The sequence below is a fragment of the Chironomus tepperi genome, unplaced genomic scaffold, assembly GCF_022539635.2.
Source record: "Chironomus tepperi strain 1889 unplaced genomic scaffold, CSIRO-AGI_Ctep_v1 contig_467, whole genome shotgun sequence".
Taxonomy (NCBI): Eukaryota; Metazoa; Arthropoda; class Insecta; order Diptera; family Chironomidae; genus Chironomus; species Chironomus tepperi.
The window spans coordinates 202,407-222,656 of record NW_027226589.1 but is presented as its reverse complement, the minus strand read 5'-3'; the positions used below and the strand labels follow the sequence as shown (position 1 = coordinate 222,656).

The 20,250-nt window shown below is 31.2% G+C and overlaps 1 long non-coding RNA gene across 1 annotated transcript; it reads left to right on the top strand.

Moving 5' to 3' along the window:
• Positions 1-18,720: 18,720 nt before the first annotated feature.
• Positions 18,721-19,856, top strand: LOC139099398 (uncharacterized). Its single transcript, XR_011545301.1, has 3 exons — positions 18,721-18,920; positions 18,982-19,402; positions 19,581-19,856. It is a non-coding gene; the product is annotated as an uncharacterized lncRNA (long non-coding RNA).
• The last annotated feature ends 394 nt before the right edge of the window (positions 19,857-20,250 follow it).

Sequence of the window (20,250 nt, the reverse complement as noted above, 5' to 3'; positions counted from 1 at the left end):
TTCATAATGAAAAATTTGAAATTTTAGTAAAATAATCGTGAATAGCAAATTAAAAAATATATTAATTTTTTTGCAAACCATCATTGCAGTGCCAGCGGCAATTAGCTTTGTAATTTTATAATTCAATAGACAAAATTAATAGTTTGATGAATTGAGCAAAACTGTTTAAATTAGCAGCAATTATTGAATTATATGAATTATGAAATAAATTGTTTATAATTATTGAAAAGAATAATGCATGGGAAATGTGATTGCATAAAGTTAAATAGAAATTCATATAAAAATGAATTATGTGATTCTATGTTTTAAAATATTATTATAATTTTAAAAATTTAATTTTTTTATTGTTTAATTTTTTTTAAATAAAAAGTGTTTTTAAAATAATTGAATTTCAAAAACTTTATATCTAAATAAATATATTTGTTTTAATTTTTATTAAATTTTTAAATATTGATAAACTAAACTTTAAAAAAATAAAATCAAATTTCAATATAATTTGTAAAAAATAATTTGTTTCTTTTAAAATTTTGAAATAAATTTAAAATTAATTTTTTTAAAATCATTCCTAATTAAATATATAAAATTTAAAACTTTGTATTCAAATTAATATTTTTTAAAATTCAACTAACAATTTTTTTGCATAACAATCTTAACAGCACCAAAAAAAAAAGAATTTCACATCATCCCATGAAAGTCAATTCATTTCCACACATATGAATGTACGAGTTGGAAAGAAAATGCGATGCCGATGAGGTAAATGAGATTGATTATCCCAATGCCAGTGTCTTCTTTTCTTACCGTATGTGCCGTTCTTCGGTTCTTCGTCACCGCGCGAATTCATTTAAGAAAAAAAAATTCGTCACTTTTGGTTGTGTTGGTGAGAACGGAGAGTAAAATTGTATAATTTTTCAGTCGTTAAACAATTGAAGCAGCTCAAGAAGATGTTGATGAATCTGAAAAAAATATACAAATGAGATTGAAATTTTTTTATGTGCGCCTGTATGCGTGCGACTGCGTGTGCATGTGTGCAAATGAGAGTAACAAGCAGGGCGCATGTGTTTGTGTGCATGAACTTCGCGCTATCTGAAATTATTATACATTTTTAAATACTTTTTTCCTACTCATTTCTTGCGCGCTGCCACTGCTTTTTGTTGTTGCTTTTTTTGAAACCTTTTTTTATTTTATTTAATTTTCTCTCAATTCTCAATATTTTTACTCTCTCTTTTTCTCTCTCAGAGACAATATAAACAATAGGAGAGAACTGATTAGTTTTACCTTTTGGCACTGCTCTGTTCACTGTGCTGGCTTTGATGTGAATGATTTTCATATATGGACATATAATTAAAATTAATTGGTTTTTGCGTCTTTTTAACATTGTTTTATTTCGAATTATACTTTTTTTTTAAAAATATTTCTGAGATAATTTTTTGATGATAAACGAATCAAAAATTCTGAATTTTTTTATAGATTTTTAAGAAAACTTGTCAGGAGAGTTCATGAGCATTATGAAGGGCATATTCAAGAAGTCACCATCCCCGCTCCCTGGTTCTATACATGTTATTCAATATTTGCTTAAAGAAGCTGGTATATTCAAGAAATCACATTCCTGTCTCGCCTAAATTTGCCGCAAATTCTAGAAACATAACCTCAAATACCCAATTAATTACCATCTAAGTGCACATAACAAATCTCAATCTTTAATTAACTCCAACTATTAAATAGTCAGCTAAAAACCGTTTCAGATTAATAAATTTGCACGTTGAAATGAACAAAAGCAGTTCACAATACAGCCAATTTAAATTGAAAATTTTTCATGTTTTACATAATTTCCTTTTATGGCTGCAGCAAGGTGGATTGAATTGAAAATTAATCGAGTGAGCAAATACAAAAAATATAAAATTATTAATATTATCGTTGTTTTGAGGTTGCGCTGATTTATGATTGCTGGATATTAATTGATTCTGTTAATGATATTTAGGTCTTGTTTAGAACAAAATTGAGAATTGGGTTGATTGCTGGAGGGAATAGAGGTAAGACCGAATGAAATTGGTGTTATTAAAACCGAGCAGTACAAACAAGTGCAGTGATGACACAATGACAACGTCGCTAGGGCACTGCTACGTCACCGTAAGAATGGTATGGTACAAAATTGTCCTGACTGAAACGTAACGGTAGATTTTGGCTGATTTGACGTCACTGTTCTAGACTTGTAACTTAATCTCAATATTTGAGTACTTTTTAAATCCAGAAATAAAAAATTGATGACTTTTAACTCCAGATAGACAACTATAAACCAAAAATTTATATCGAACGCCCCAAAACCAACTCGGAAGTCATTAAATCCTCAAAAAATCATCATCAATCCTTTCAATTCCTTATATATCTGTTACTAAACTATCCACACATTACACTCAAAACAAATCCGAGTCAATGTAAGCATCAGCACTGAAAACAAAAAATAACAACAAGATCAAGAAGAAAAGAATATTTTCGTAGCAGAGCGACGGGGCCAAAGCGGCAATGAACTGCAACGCTTATATTCTTTCGTTCACGATATCCCCATAAAGTCGACATCATCATCATCATCCGCCGTATTGCAAAGCGGACAAGAAACTACGGAGAATGAAACAGTATCGAGTGAGTGAGAGCAACAACGACTGACTATCTACAATAAGACCAACAGAATGCCCCGAAGACATTCAGGCAACATAAAAATTTTTTTTTTCCGTACTCGAAGAGAAGAGAAAACATTGAGCACATTTTGACGAGGCCAAGGATTGAATATTAAAAGAAATTCTTCTTTTTTTGTAGTTCAAGACACAACAAAAAAAATCATTTAAAAAAGTGGCATAAGTAAAGTTCATGAATAAAGCAGAGCAGCAATAGTGGAAACAATATCAGTTTGAATTTATAAAGAAAAAAATATGATTTTTTTTCTGTTCTTCTTCTTTCTCACTCATATTTTGCTTACCTTTTTATATATTTTTTGCTTTAACTTAAAGACAGAATAAATGAATCAAAAATATGAATATAAAGAAAATAAAACGAAAGCAAAAAAAAAGAGAGAAAGAAAAAGAAGAAGGTAATATGCATATTGGCTTATGATTGAATGATGGATTTGTACGATGTTAATGGAACTACAGAAGTAGATCCATGAGGAATTTTGGAGAGCAATATGAGATGCATTTAGAAGTTGAGTGATGAATGTAGAAGGTGAGACAGGCCAGTATTGGTCTAAGTCTACTCCAAAGGATCAAAATTGATGAAAATGCAAGTTTTTAGTTCCAAATCCTAGAAATACTATCTTTAGACTTGATCATGATTATAAAGTTAGATCATAATTTATAAAATATTAGGTTCTAAAAATTGCTTTCTGATACCTAGAGTACAGCTAATAAATCATTAGCACCTTCATATGATTATTAAACAATGTTTTAAATCTTTTTGCACATTACACATTAGGCTTAGAATTGCAACTTCAGTTACTAATATCGGGTCAAACTATGGAAGCATCGAATTAATACTAAACCTTGGAGAACCTAGTGGCTACTAGGATTTACAATCTAAAGATCGAAAACTCTAGTAACTCAAGTTGACCATTATCTTTATCACAGTAAGGCCTTAAATATCCATTATTTGATTTGATAGCCTGAACTGACTTCGCAACCCTAAGTCTAAAGATTCTAAACTTTTTGTAAAGAGATGAAAAAGTTCCAATGGCTTCAAAATTGGTAACCTTACAAATGTAATATTATGAAAACTACATTAATCTCAAGCGACAAATTATGAAGTTTTGGTTTTAAATGCAACCGTCATCAAGACCTCATATTACCTAAGAGCACAGCTCATATTTTATTGGCTTCAATATGAATTTCCATCTAAATTCCAAGTCGACTTCGAGCTCTGAGTCAAAGAGTGACACCATCATACATCAATTCATATCACCTCACTTCCATTCCAACCTATCCAATTCAGTCATAACCTTCTTTTCACCAGTTCACTTCAGTAAAGCAAAAAGCAGCAAATATTACCAAAAAAAATTTAATTTTTATTTTTGCTCATCAAAAAGAGAACAATATGAAAGCAGCAAGATAATTTTAATATTCACAAGGCACAGACATCAATTGATGTCTCTCAGAATTCAGCCGAAAGTCACCGAGCAAGAGAGAATGAAAGAGAGAATATAAAAATAAGAATTGAGAGGAAATTATGGATAAAAAAAAACATTAAAGTGCACAAAAGAAGTAATCAGTTAGAAGTGAGAGGCAAATGAGTAAGTTACAACTACAATGACACACACACACATGTGTGTATATGTGCGGCATAATCATGCACATGAGGGGGCGAATAATCATCAACATGTTACACATATAGACGTGTGTATTAATAAATTGTATGTAGATACGTGCGCTATGCTGATTATTTATAGCACATCACACACTTTTATTGCCGATTCTTATTCTTTTTTTTTGTGCACTAATATTACAGCGCGGATGGATGCGGGATCCCAGTCCAATTCCGCCAATTTTTTGCTGTGTCTTAAGACGACATATACGGATGCGGAGCGACTCCCGCCGTCGTTGTCGTCGTATATACATATAAATATTTTTTCTTCTTATTTTTCCATTCTCTCTCTTTCCCGTGTGTAGCGCAATCGTTTCAATTGGCTGCTTATGAGCCAATGAAATTTGCTCATTTAAATATGTATACATATATTATTTATGCGGGCTTCTTTTCCCTTCGTTTTCTAGTCTAAATGAGCTACACGGAATTTTTTTTCTGTTGTTTTTTTTCTCTTCTCCTTATGCACTCATATCCATCCACGTACATTTACTGACTCAGATCGATGATTTTAATTAGTGTTTACTTTCTTTTCGTTCTGTCTCACTTGCCCCACGACTTTTGTGTACTTTATGTGCATACTTTATATATGTGAATTATTGAATACAAAAAAAAAAGAAAGAAAGAAAAGGAACTGGATGGGTGGAATAATTGATGCAGCCATTAAAGTTTATCGCATATATGAAGATTATATTGAAGACTGTATGGGAAATGGGAATTGAATGTGGAGGATTATTAAGGCAATTAAATGGATGATGTGTGGATTTATTAAAAAGAGTAAAAAATCAAGTTGAATGGCAGATTATAGGTAAAAGACACTGAATAGTGTAGATGATTTGCAAGATTTCGAATGTATTAATGCCTCAATAATAATAGTATTTCAAGAGTGTTTTAATACGTACCTGGTGTGGGGTAGGTACAATGTGATCCTGATCTATCAATCCCAAATCCACAAATCGATGAATCGATCAAAAATTGAGAACGACTCAATGTCGTGCAATATTCACTATTATTGACAAAATTAAGAGAAACTATCTCATAGTCATGCACTATACACCACACATATAAGGGGTTGGGGGAGGGTGTGGGAAGTTGACGATGAATGCAAAAATTTAAAGGGAGTTTAGGAATTTTATCTCAAGGTACCTTAGGAAATCGAAGAATTTTTTGATTCATAATCTGAAGCTGACTGCTTGTTAACTAATTTGTCAATTTTTACTACCAAATGACATACTGTTTCTATCAACAGATTTTAGTTTCTTTAGTTTTGAATAAAACTATATTGAACAGTACACTACACACCACTTCTTACAAAACAGCTATAAATTGTTTGCAGTATATATTTTAAGAGTATTTTCTACATCAACTGTTTGTAGTCGTAAACTTTTCACTATTTTTGTTTTATACTCGTACTTTTCACAAGAATTTCAGCGTCAAGATTGCAAAAATGACTGAATTCCCAAAATTAAACTGCGCGATTTTTTTTAAAATGCTAATTTTTTCCGACTTTTTTGCAAATTTCTATGGATTTTTCATTCATTTCCTCTAACATCTCATCTAAATGCCTTACACCACCCTCACAAAACCCCTCAATTTCTTAAAACACAAACACAATTACATGCCAGCATAATTTCCAAGTACCAAGAACTCTATCACCACTTAAACATCATCAACATTATTAAGACTCTTTTTTTACGAACATAGTGTGGGCGTTTTAATTGGAATCTCAACAACACATTGAGATGAAAAAAAAACGGGCGAGAGAAGAGAGAAGTAAAAAAAATTTGCTGCTAATTGCGCATTGTCAGAATTTTTTTCTCCTTTCTTTGCTTTTAATTATGCAACGAGATTTTTTTTTCTGCTCGTCTTAAGAGGAAAATGAGTTTTTCTTACTTTTATTCTTCCTTTACTCTCATGTTCGGTGTTGCTTTGGTGCTTGCTGTGTAGTGGGTGGTAGGGTGCTATGTGATGAGGATGATTTGGTGGAATCAAGGAAATTTTCTTCCATTTAGATGGTTATGGAATGAAACCTTTTGGTTTTTTGTCTTCTGGTTAGCGATTTAATGAAGTCGTATGATGTTCGTCTTTCTAGATTACTTTCTATATAATATGTTCAAAATTTAAAACATGCTACTCCAAAGTATTAATGCTTGGGCCTCATCATGTCTTTTGGGAGGCCCATGGTGTAGAAAAACCTACAGCAGGCAAAAAACTTGTCTCTACGTAAGTGTGACAATGACCCTAAGCTGAATTTTCCATCCTTTTCATACTTAAGCGTGTGCTTGCCAACACTTTTAACATTAATATTTTCCCCAAAATATCCCCAAACTCTCATAAAATTTCCATCTATTCCCCAAATAATTCATAAACTCATCTACCATAAAAAAGAGTCCTTTTTCCAAAATTACTTTACATAATACATCTTTTCTCCATATTCACATGTCTCATTCTACTACAAATATTCATAAAAACATATTAACTAAGATGAAGAAGAAAAAAAATTTACGAAGATATGTTGTGCATATTATTAAATCATAATTTATTGCATAAAATATATTCCATTCTAATGCTACGAAACATAAATGAATATTAATGGTGTTCATAAAGAAATCATAATTATTATCGAAAATGAAAAATGTGAAATATTTTTTGGTAAAAAATAAGAAGAGAAAGATGCCAAAAGGATGGAATGGAATAAAGACGTGAGAAATTAAATTGTTTTGGGGATTTTTGGAATTAATTGAGGATCGATACGTACACTTTACAGTCGTAAAATTTGACAAATAATAGCACATTGCAAGCCAATTTGACGATCTTTATTTAAAAAAACAGCTCACTGGATTCAAAATTTACTCAAAAACTCGCAATTTTCATCAACAATTTTCAAATCTTCACATTCATTTCTCAATTTTCTGCTCAGACCATTCCAGCCACCCACCACCCCCCATAACCCTATCCGTATGAAGTATACAAAGCTAAAAGCAGCAACGAACATCATGAAGTGTCAGATTTATTGGATTTATTTCATGTTCTCACACTTTTTGCTGCTTATATGAAAATGTACACATTTTGTGCAAAAATGAAAAATATATAAAAAAAGCAACACGCAATGTAAAGTAAAAAGTTAATAAAGTTATGCTCTTGACGATATGAATGTGCACAATATTGGATTACTTTTTGAGCGCGCTTTTGGCATCGAGTTTATATTTCACTGATGTAAATTTGTTGTGTGTTAGTGAGTCTGTCCGTATGTGCGATTTTAACTTCACATTTTATGTTTTTCACTTTAGGTATATCGTGTGAAAATTAAAGTGGATTGTAGTGCGATTGATTGCATTTGAAAGGCGAAAATTGTTTTTTGTTTTTTTTGAATTTTTGTTTTGTATTTTATATAAAATTTTATTTGATTTAAGATTGAAGGTTTTAGTCAACTAATAAAAAGAAGTGGTTCAGTTGCTTACGAAATTTTAAACAAATTTTAAATGTCATGTACAAGATTAAGAAATGGTTTAATATGATGCACAACATTCAGCTATAAGGCACATTACACAAGAACTGACCAAAGAGGCCTAATGCATATTGGGAATTTGACTTGGTTTCGCAACAGAAGGTATTGATGGCTCAAAAGTGCAATCGTAGGAAACTTCATTTCCACGGCATACAGGGAGCTGTTAAAAATCTTAGATGTTCAACGAAAAATTGCTTAGGGTCAGGCGTACTGTGGCACAAATAATATTGTTCGCCACTCAACTAGTATATCGCGAAGCATAGTTTGAGAAGCACATGACTCGTTCTATCGAATCCAAAAAATTCATCTCATTGCAAAATTTTTATAAATAAATTCTGACAGCACCAAGAGCGTAGCTAAAGAGGTGATGATATATGACTTTAATTAGAGGTGGAACCCTCGTGCAAAATATATAAAAAAAAACTCTTTCTGCCTGCACTTTATTGCCTCTATTCATTTTCGTTCCATCGTCTCATTCATATGCCGACTTTCTTCACGAGAAAAAGGGAGAAGAAGGCACGGTGGAAGGCATAAAAGTCATCAGCAAAAGATAAAACAAAAAGAACGAAAAAAAAAATTTTTTTTTTTTGGCAGAAAAGCAAATATTGAATTTAATTTGACCATCCTCCAAAAAAATAAGATCCACAATACTAAGAGATTATTATTGTTATGTGTTGTGTGATATCCACAACAAGCCTCACTTGCTTAAGAAGCACACATGTGATGTTGTTGGCTTACCATGCGGTAAAAGGTAAAATGTAATGAAATTTTTATGGGTGTTGATGGTAGAAGCGTTAATATGACATGAAACGGCTATTAAATTTACTTTTTTGGGGAGATTATGAATGAGGTTTTGGAGTTTTTGTAGTTTTATTGGGAATTTTGAGGTTATGATGAATTTTTGAGGTTAAATCAACATATATATGTTTCTATCAACGGATTCAAAGTAAAGTTGCAAGAATTTAATGTAATGAAGCAAAATTTTGAGGTTATGTAACTAAATTTTGAGGTTATGTAACTAAATTTTGAGGTTATGGTATCAAATTTTGATGCTATAATCAAAGAAAGTTTAAAAATTCCATTAAAAATTTCCATAACCAATCAACCAAGTTACCAAAAACTCCCTTTGATCTTAAATAAGCTCCAACTAAATTCAATTAAATTTTTTTCTCTCCCAAAACCTACTTACAATAACAAAATTTCCATCATTTTGAGTACTTTTTATTTCCTTAACTTACTCAAAAACATTAATCCTCTGATGCTCTAACGTTGTCATGTTTCTTCGCAGCGCAAAACTGAAATGAGAAAAAAAAATAATTCAGATTTAAATTTGCAAAATAAAAAACTCAATCAAAGTAAGAAATAAGAAAAATATATAGAAAGAAATTTCCATCATCTCATCAAAGTCATTAAAAGTATGAAACTTTTTTATCAAGAAGATGAGTTTGGATGTTTAAATTATGGATGGTAGGGTATGATAGGGACATAGCGCTTTTTTGGGATGGTGGAGTTGAGTTTGACTAGCTTATTTTCGAAATTAAACTACATAACCTAGAAACTTAGCAACATGAGGCTGGTTAAGTATCTTTAAAATTTGGTGACTTAACCTCAAAATTCAGTATCAATACCTCAATTCAGCATCATAACCTCAATAATTTCGAAACATAACCTCTAAATTCAGCAACATAAACACAATAAATTCGAATCTCAACCTCAAAATTAGAATAATGTCCCGAAATCTGGCTACAGAGCCCTTAAATACTTCCAAAGTGCCCTCGAAATTCCAAATCGCATCAACTTAATTTCTATTCATTAAAAATTTCTCGCTAAAAGAAGATAAATTTTTTTTCTAATGTAAGAAAATGAAAATAAATAAGAAGAAAAAAAAGTCAGCATAATAGCAAGAAGAAGAAGGAAATCATAAAAAAGTGGATAGGGAGGATGAAAAAATAAAAGAAAATTAAAAATGTCGCCTCGAAATTTTATTTCATTTTTTATTTTATTCCGCGTATAGAAATAATAATAATGAGAAACAAAAAAAAAAAGCAGCAGTAACGAGAGGAATAATAAGAAGTAATGAAACTCATAACAACCTACAATGGCCGCCTTCATTAAAATTCTCTCTCTCACTCTGTCACTCATTTTCTTTGCTCTGCGTGTACTTTTATACCCTCCCTTCATTTTAATAAGCGATAGCAAAGTTTTTTTATTTTAAAAAATTCTTATTGCTATGTTCTGTTCCTAATACCACCACCACTTCCTCCCTCATGTTTCTTATGGCACACGCGAGCACATCAAAATTATTTCTTTTGCCTGCTTTCTTTTTTTTTTTTGTTGCCTGCAAATTTTTCCTTCTTTTTTTTGCAATCTTCTTAAAAAGATATTATTTTTAATTTTTTCTGCTTTTTTTATTCAATTTTCGCAAATTACGTTGTTCTTTGCACTGTGCTTGATTGTATAGGATTTTTGGAGCTGTCTATGTATTATAAGTTGAACTGCTCGAATGATAACTCGAAAAACGACAGCATAACCTCAAAAATTTGAACATAACCTCAAAAATATGTCATTTAAACTTAAAAATTTTTTACATAACCTCAAAATATTTAAAAATTTGAGTACCAGCTCATATAAAATACCCCAAAAGTCAAGATTCAAAGCGTAAACATTAAAAAAATCACATCCATGTTCTCATCAACAAGAACCTCTCTCCATCCATAGAAAAATTAATCTAAAGTCAAAGGACATCATAGACACACAAAATATCCATAGCCAAAGAAAAATGTCATCCGTAACAAAGTCTGATGACTGAAAAAAATGAAGATGGATTGATGATGGCATGGAATTAAGTAAGAAGAAGGCAAAGGATAATGAGCTTTTACGGTACGGCGATGCTCCTTTGATGTCTTACATCGATGGATCTATCCAACATTTGCTTGTATGCCTTGCGACTCGCAAATGAGCAAAGAAGTTTTTTTTCTACTCTCTTTTGATGCCAATTTGTGAAAGAAAATATAATGAATGAATTTTTTTGTTGCTTCTTTTTTACTAATAAAATTTTTTAACTTTCCTTTGTGAATCAACTTTCTTTAATTATCTTCTGTGATGCTTCCTTCTTCTTTGTTTACTTAAGGATGATGGATTGTTTTTATAACAAAAATTGACAAAAGGAAATTTGAGAAAAAAAAATTAAACAAAAATTACTTTTTCTTATTTTGGATGAGCTTCGTTAGTTAATAAAATATTGAGTATATCTTTGAGAGATTACATAAATGGCTATGCTATGGATTGTCGTGGGTATGATTTGCATTAAAACTCAGTAACATAACCTTAACATTTGATAACGAATTGGTAGAAGGCTTCGAAGTATAGAACTGTCTTAACCTTAAAACTAAGCATCATAGCCTGAAAATTCAGTAGGAAAACCTCGAAATTCTGCATTATAACCTCAAAATTCAACAATTCATCCACAAAATCTTGAAAAAATTTGAAACTTAACCTCAAATTTACACAAAACAGCTAGCACCACATAAAAATTTACAGTTATTTTCATCCAACTACTTCCCTTACCTTCTTAAAAATTCTCAGAAAAATTCCCTCAATTATGACCGTGACCATCAGATAACCGTCCGATTCCGATAATCTTCATCACAAAAACAAAAGAAAAATTTCTCATCCTCAAAAAACGTCCTCATTTTTATGTTCTATTTATTTGTTTCCCTCATTCTGTCCAAAAAAAAAAAAAAATTCATGCATGTTTGTCATCATTTGTTTATTTCGGTTCATTAATTGCTCTCGATTCTCAAATTCTAACGGAAGCTGATTTCAATCGATCGATAAAAAAAGGGTCTCAAGACCTTCCCAATTGTTCACATTTATTTACTAAAAACATAAAAAAACTGCAGAAATTCGAAGCGCAGCGCAACCCGAAATAAAACCCATAAATTCATTAATTAATTTCCAATTGTCTCCTCGATGCTCAGCTGTCGCAAAAAAAAAAATGAAATTTTTTTTCGGGTCTTGAGTTGCTGTAATTTACGGCACTGCATAAAATCGATCCCTTCTGTCCCATAAAAGAAATTAAAAAAACAGGAATAATTTTTATACACATGTGAATTTAATGTTTGTCTATCTATCGAATATCGCATAGAGATATGTGTGACACAGAAAATCGAATAAGCATGAAGATATATTGAACATCAGGCAGAAATCGAACTTATTTTCTGTAAATGAGTGAATGAGAATTTTTTATTGATTTTCAGATGGAGTTTCATAGAGCGCATTTGAAATGTTAGAGTTATTTTGCTGAATTTTAAGGTTATGTAACTGAGTTTTGAGGTTATGCACCTATATTTTATAATTATAAAGCTAAATGTTCAAGTTATGAAGCAGAATTTGAAGATAATGAAGCTAAATTTTTCGTCTAAACACCTGAATTTTTAGGTTATGTTTCTGAACTTAGGTGGTTTTGACACAAAATCACCCAATCTGCAGCACATCCCTACTCATTTTCCCTTTAAATTTCAAATAAATAGCTAACATCATTAATGTATTAAAAACCCGGATGAATGGCAAAACATGTTTGAATTATTAAAAAAATTAAGACTCGAAAGATTGCTAAATGTGCAAAAAACAGAATTTTTTATACCGTCCTATTTCAATATATCGATACATATGTGTAGTTTTTGTTTCTTTTGTTTAATAAATTAGGGATGAAGTTTCATTATTAATAATATTTTTTATAGATCACATACGACAAAAAATGGGAATAGCGCAGGGTTGATAGTTATTTTTATGAAAATGTATCGAACTGTTTTGATGAGGATTTACGGGAATTGCTTTTGTGACAATGCTTCTTTGTATTGGTTAATGGTTTTTTTTGTTCATTGAATATTTTTGTATAAAAAATTCAAAATTATTGAAAGAATTCTTTGAAATTTCGATGTGTAATCTTAAGTTTCAAGTCATTCATAACAGATAAATATTTTTTATCTCGAAAATGCTCAACTAAAAGGAGACAAGAGGATGTTCACCAGAAATTAGACTATATTCAATATAACATGAAAAAATTCTTCATAATCTATGTGTTCCTTTAAAAAATATCAAAATGCTCAAATTTCATAATTTTGTGTCAAAAATCTTTAAATTTACTCTCAGAATTGAGTAGAGACAAAAGAGTTGCACATTTGCACGAGACGAGGATGCTAATTGACGAAGAGCAATTTTTGTTACTTCTTATTTAAGTGAGAGTGTAGCTAAAATGATTATAGTTGACACATATGAAGTCTGCTTACATAAATTATATCATAACTGATTCCAGAATAATACCCATATTGGACATACAATATCGTTCAAAATTGATCCAAGGATCTCCTAATGAATTCACGCATATCCATAAAATTCCCAAATAAAATGTAAAGTAATCATTCTAAAATTAAACTTAAAAAAAGCAGCAATTTTTGTTTTTGATTTTTTCATTAGTTCTCGAGGAGCAAAAAAAACAACAGTAAAGTACATACAAAATTGGGTCACATGCACGTCACATCATTACATAAACTTTAGACATGCAATCGACATAGAGAAAGAAGGAGGAAGGAATCGACAGAATATCCTACAATGTGCAAATGCATAAATATGAATTTATGAAAAATTTAACAAAAAAAAATGAATTGAAATTGGATGAATAATATGTCAATAAAGACAAGAAGAAGAAGAAGGAATGGAGAAATAAATTTTATAGCCAGTTAAGTTTGGTGAATCATGGAGTGAATTGAAAAATGGATTTATTGATGTAAATTGACAAAGTAGATTCAAATTGTTTTCAAGTAGATAAAAGATGGTGAGTCGAGGTGGCTCGGTGGCGGAATGGTTTAGTACTTCGGTACATAATTATTGCAACACTGATCTAGCGATCATGGGTTCGAGACTCGGCATGGGAAATTTTTCACATGTCCTTTTTCGAATCATATGTAGTGGAAACGCGGTTCACTTTGAAGGCTACAAGCAGTAATGTCCTCAAAGAAGAGGTTCAGATTCTACTATAAAACTGTAGCTCTATGTTTGAGCGAATGATCTGGCGAATCCTCCCTCGTTAAACTCCCGATAGCCATGAAACGCATATAAACGCGCAGCTATGGATCTTAAGGTCTGCAAAGCTAATGTTTATTTTATTTTTTTTTTAGATAAAAGATAAAAATGTATCTGGTCGATGAGAGATTAGACCTTATGGGGAGTAGGAAGCGGTAAGAATTTAGGTTCAAAAACTAGTCTGATATGTCAACCTGCATATCTGATTTGACAAATTTGACTAACTCAGGACATCATGAAAGTGATGCTACGAAGAAATTTTTAATCCAATACAGATAGTGATCTTCAAATTTCAAAGAACCAAAACGGATTCAATCAAATTCGATTTTTCCATCTGATTACATCAACTAGTTTTATTCACATTCCATTCAAAGATTTTCAAATTTTCTTAATCAAAGCCTCCTTTTTTTCCCACTGATTCACAAGAATTCCAATCAAATTTTCATCATCAAAAGTATTCTAACCTCAAAGATTCCATGCAAGACAAGAAAACCCCTTTTGATATGCAAAATAAAATTCCTCAAAGTCCAGTTCTATTTCATCTCATTCATTCAAGATAGCCGCTCACATTCAAAACATATCAATTGATTTGCCTCACATGCATATCTGAATGTAATAATAAGATGAAATAGATCGATGGATGGATGGATTGATAGACAAAACCATGGCATTAAGTAAATTGAATAGCCGCATGCAAAAATATTTTATTTTTTTCTAATAGAAAATCAAGAATATTTTTTAAAAAATGTTGTTTAAGAACCATAAAGCACGTAGAGCCGCGAGCAATCAAGTCGAGTGATTTGTTGGATGTGAGAGATGAAAAGAGTAAAAAAAATATTGAAAATGCAAATTTTTCCCGCTTGTAAAATAGAAATTAAATTGAGATTTTATAAATAAAAAAATAGTTTCTTTTTTAATTATTTTAAAATTTTTAACCTCAATTGTTCAAGTCAACCTCCGCTTCCAGAGCACTCATATATGCCTACACACAAGTCAATCAGATTTCACCATTTAACATTCATCACACAATTCCACTTGGCAATTAAAAATTTAAAACAATGCACAATATGAATTTTAATTCTCAAATTATGTGAGTTAATGTGTCGTTCGATATTTTTAGCTCAGCTTTTTTTTGGGTTTTTACGTTTTTTTTTTCTTTATTCTTGCTGTTTCTGCTTCTCCTTCACAGTTTGCTTTTGCTTTTCATGTCGACTCGAATGTGATTTGCAAATTTGATTAATTTAAATTTAGATCTCAACTCAACTTATTATTATAAACGATCAATTTGCCTTTTCGAAATTTGCACATTAAAAAAATATTGAAGACAAGACGGAATAAAATGAGTGAATAAATTGGGTCATGTGAGGTCACGATTGAATGTTTTTATTTTGAATTTCTTGTGAGATTGTTTTAATGTTTTGAATAAAGATATCTTTGGCGGTATGTCCTTTCTATCTCTTCATGTCCTTTTATGCTCTTTAATATTTTAAGGACAGAAACGGGACCTCAAGGGTTGATTTCTCGATAAACGTTTTCTCTTATTCACTAAAGGCGTATATCCATCATCCTATATCCTTCGGTATACCCCACTCTTATAATATTGGTCTTATATCCTTAGAAGTTTTTTGTCAATTAAATTGTTCACTTCCCATATTTACACTTACCCTGTACTCAGCCTCGGATACACTAAAACATGCACCTCTGCTCTAGCTAAATGTAAGATTAGGATTAGAGATAGGAGTAGGGGTTACCCAAAAATCTACTTCTGTCACACATCATTACAGAAAAGCTCAAACACTTTTAATGCAAAAAAGTTAAATTATTAAATATTGATTTCAGCTCAAAGTGGACTATAATATCATCGACAAGAGTCGACTCAAGTCGATTTTAAACCCTTTTTTCCCTGGGGCACTAATAGTCTTCATTCCGTCCCTGTCGTGCCAAGAAAAATAAAAAATCAGCAGATTCGAATTAATCACAATAAGCTCTATTATCATCGGCCTATTACGTTCATCAAACTCATTTCTCAGTTCGGACAATGTTGCACAAAAACGATAAAAATTTTTGCACTTGAGGGTGTCATGAATGTTGAAGTTTAATACGAAATCATAAAAATTTGTAGTTTTATTTCATTGATGCAACCATCTCGATCGATATGATGAAAGTATAAATCAGAAATGGAATTATATGAGGTGAAAGATTTTAATTTTATTATTTCTGTTACTTTAGCTCATGCTGATCGACATGACCTGTGTGATGTGTTGTGAGAGATTATTATGGATATATGTGATCTGATTGATGGATATTTGAGGTTATATAGGTGGATCGATGGGGGATTTGAGGTTAGGTGATCTTATAGGACCATAGGACGAGATCGGGATGCTAGTAGATTTAACATTTTTACCCAATCCACTACAAAAATCAATTCCGTTCCCATAAGCCTTATAATAAACAACAAAACCTGCAAGTAAAGCACAAACAACGAAATCGATTATCATCATTGTTATTATTTTTTTCATTACTGTTATTACATCTCAAAACAAAACAAAGCTAAAAACTTCTTTTTGATCTAGGATTGAAAAATAATTCTCTCACAATTTCTTTCATTGCTCTGAAGTTCAGCATCGCCAACACCCTGAAGGCGAGTAATTAAATAATTAAAAAAATATTTTCTGCTTTTTATTGGATGGAATAAGAATAAAGAGGTAAGAAAGGAATGAAATTGAGGAGGAAGAAGAACTGAAAAATGTGCATTTGAATGATGAGAATAATTGTGAGTAGATTGAGAAGATAATGGAATTAAAACTAGGTAGAAATCGATGGAAATGAGGCTGAGTTGACGATTGGAGGGAAGATACTCTACTGTGAAATCACCTGAATTTTAATAAATTTTAGTGTGAAGACACCTGAACCTTCAATCCAATTTTCGACCACTTTCTCTTCACAATCCTCCGAAACATACAATGTATCAAATTAGACACTGTGTCGATTGAATAAATCGAAAAAAAATCTTCTTGTTCATCATTTCTTTTTTTTCTTCCATCAAGGTATTTACCATCAATATCTACAGACATTTATGGCGATTCTCATTACATAAATCCCATCATGCATATGCACATTGCACTTAATATTCAATACTGTACACAAATTCGCATTAATTTCATTTCAAGAATGAGAAAAAAATATAAAAGAAATGAAGGGGGAAAGAAGAAGACAATGAAGGGAATGAGTTTGAGATATTGGAAGTAAGGTGACTGATATAAAGCGCAATTTGAAGTTATGATTTGATTTTTAGTACCTTACAACAGATTATTGTCAAATTTTTACTCAAAAATCTTTTATACCATTAAATACTTGACATTTTGTTCTTAATCTTTAAATATTCAATCCTACATATCCAAAATAGATCATTCTAGACACTCAGTCATAGTTAAAACATCAAGAAAACATAATTTCAAAACATGAGCACCAAAAATTAAAATTATGAGAAACCATGCACACCAAACAATTTTCGTAGCCGCAAACGATAATTGCGAATTATTGGAAACTTTTTTTTTCTTTCACTGATGCTCTTGAAATTAGTGTGTGCAAGCATACGATATGTATATGCATCACATATGCTCGAGCTGAAGATTGAAGAATTTTTTTTCCTCTCTTTACTCGCCGATCGATCGATATACAAAAACAAAAATTAATCTTAATTTTTAATCGAAAAAATGTAGCTTTTTTTCATGTGTGATGTGAAAAAGGACTAAGATATTGGGGACCATTCACTTAATACGTTAAGTTCGATTCACTGATTTGTATTTTTTGAGGCATAACAGAATCTTTACCCTTCCACCTTAAGAGCGTCCCGCAATAAGTGAACTATCTTATAAGGGATATAAAACTTTTTCAAATATTATACCATTTTTTAAATCATGTCTGCAATCTCTTCCTCCTCCCTGAACGTAATTTGTGAACGACTCCTTGATGAAGAATGCAATTTCTTTTGCGGGGCACTTAAAATCTCCGAAATTTAATGAATAATTGACAATAATTGCTCGTCTTATCTTTTACATTATAAATAATATAGTTTAATGTACGTTGATTCAGATACAGACACAGATATGTATGGAGTGAGATGAGGAACTGAGATATCTCTTAAATGTAGCTGAAGTAAGATGTATCTTAAGATTTAATAGATGTTTTTGCAAGTATGGAAAGATCAATATGCTGTTTTGAATTCTTTTGAATTTTGTGACTTTTTTGGGACTATTTGACTTGGTTTGATTAGTAATATGCGTTATGGTGTAGGTAAACCACTGGCACGATACAATGGTGCACTTGGTATGACATAGAATGATTGTAGGGTTTAGTCGCACCTTGGCACGGTGCAGGCATATCACTTTGGAAAATCACTGTACAGTACCAGTAGTATCACCTTACCAGTATACCGTACCAGTAGGTGCCAGTAGTACCTATTCCATATCCAGTAGTACCTATCCATATCCAGTAGTACCTATTCCATATCGTACCAAAATAGTAATAATTGGTCTTTGGAGTCCTCGTGCTAGAATTAAAATTATTAAAACTAAGTTCATTTGATTATCTGTTTATTGTGAAAGCATGTCACATCTACAAAGCAATGCACAATGCATTCTATATTCATTTTCAGCGCTGTTTCAAAACAATTTAATCTGTTCGCAAGTGTGTTGAATGTTTTTGTCACAATCAAGTTCTTATCAAAAATACTTACTAATCTAAATAAGATTCACGTTGATTATTCAGTATCAAGTACACATTCGGAAACAACAGAAGTAAATACAATGTACGGAGTTAATATACTAGCTGTCTTTTTAGAACCTTATAGAGATTATTTGGAGAGTTGGTTCTTGCTAATTAAGTTTGTAGATCTATTGGTTCCATTGGTTCAGTTGAATAAAGTAAATAAAAGTAAAGTTGATGATGGGAATTGTGGATGGGAGCTGGTATGGATGGCTATCAAGTGAGCATACTGACGCATCAATTCATTTAATTCATCAAATCTAAATTTTGATCTTTTTTAGAATAGTTCTTTATGCCTGGGTCCTTCGCCTATCAGACAAATCTTTCATGGATAACTCACAAATAATTGCACTTCTGTTCCTTTCGCTATACACAGCAGTTTACTACACAACTATTCCAATACCTTCTGACACAATAATTTCATATTTTAAGTCAGTTTGGTTTTATTTCATTGCAAGTACAATATTAATCATTTTAGTTATCACTCCGATTCCGATGCAAATTTCTTATGTGGTATGTTACGTATGTATGTGTATATTTTTGGCATATTATATTATGGAAGAGTCAATGTATACTATTGAGATTTTAAGAAATGTAGATGAACAATATAAATTTAATGTGAAGAAAGTTTGGGATGCTTTGGCGTTTTTGAGCTTGTTCCTTCTTTTAATTACTGGAGAAGATTCAAGTAAAATTCTTACGGTAAGTAAATAGATACAAGTTTATTGTGCTTAAGTGCACTGTTGTGCCTCTCCTTTATTGGACTGAGGTACGCAATGACACAAAAATTATGCAATTGCTCAGCAACTAAGACCTAAGCCTTAAATGGGCCAAATAATCACAACATTGTTATAATTAACGAAATTTATTTGATTTCCAGACTCTCGGGGAATTGGCAGCACTTGCTTCATCTGCACAGCTCATAATATTTTGTACACATCAAGTTTTGATTTATTTTCAACACTAAAATGATAATTATCATCAGAACTCGATGGTTTGGGGGTCTGGCTTCAACACTGCTTGTAAATTGTGCATGATGGAACAATCAGAATTCATCTGAATCAATGAAATTAATTTAAAAAACATTGAACTAAAATTAATTTTGTAATTTCTTTCACTTTTTTTTTCAGTAAACTCTATATCCTCGATAAAATTATCTCGTATGTTCAATTTTAGTTCATTAATCTACAAGATCATTCCGATCAATTATTTACAATCAAGCATTGCATCTATATATCCCGCTCATTCATTCCATATCGCACGCATTCTTATTGCATTCCAATGATTTCTTGTTTTAACTTACTTCATAAAATTTATAATTTTTTTTCCATATTCCATATCGATATATATATTTATAAAATGAGAGCAAAGCACATCACACTCTAAGAATTTTCTTATGTACATATATACATCGATTAAGTGCTGTGTTCGGCTGGGTACAGTTGATGATCAATATGAATTGAGTTTATAATGAGACAGTTTGTCTTAGGATGGGAATTAGAACTGGTTGAGCTTTCATATGAGATATTCAGGGTTTTTTTGACCAAAAT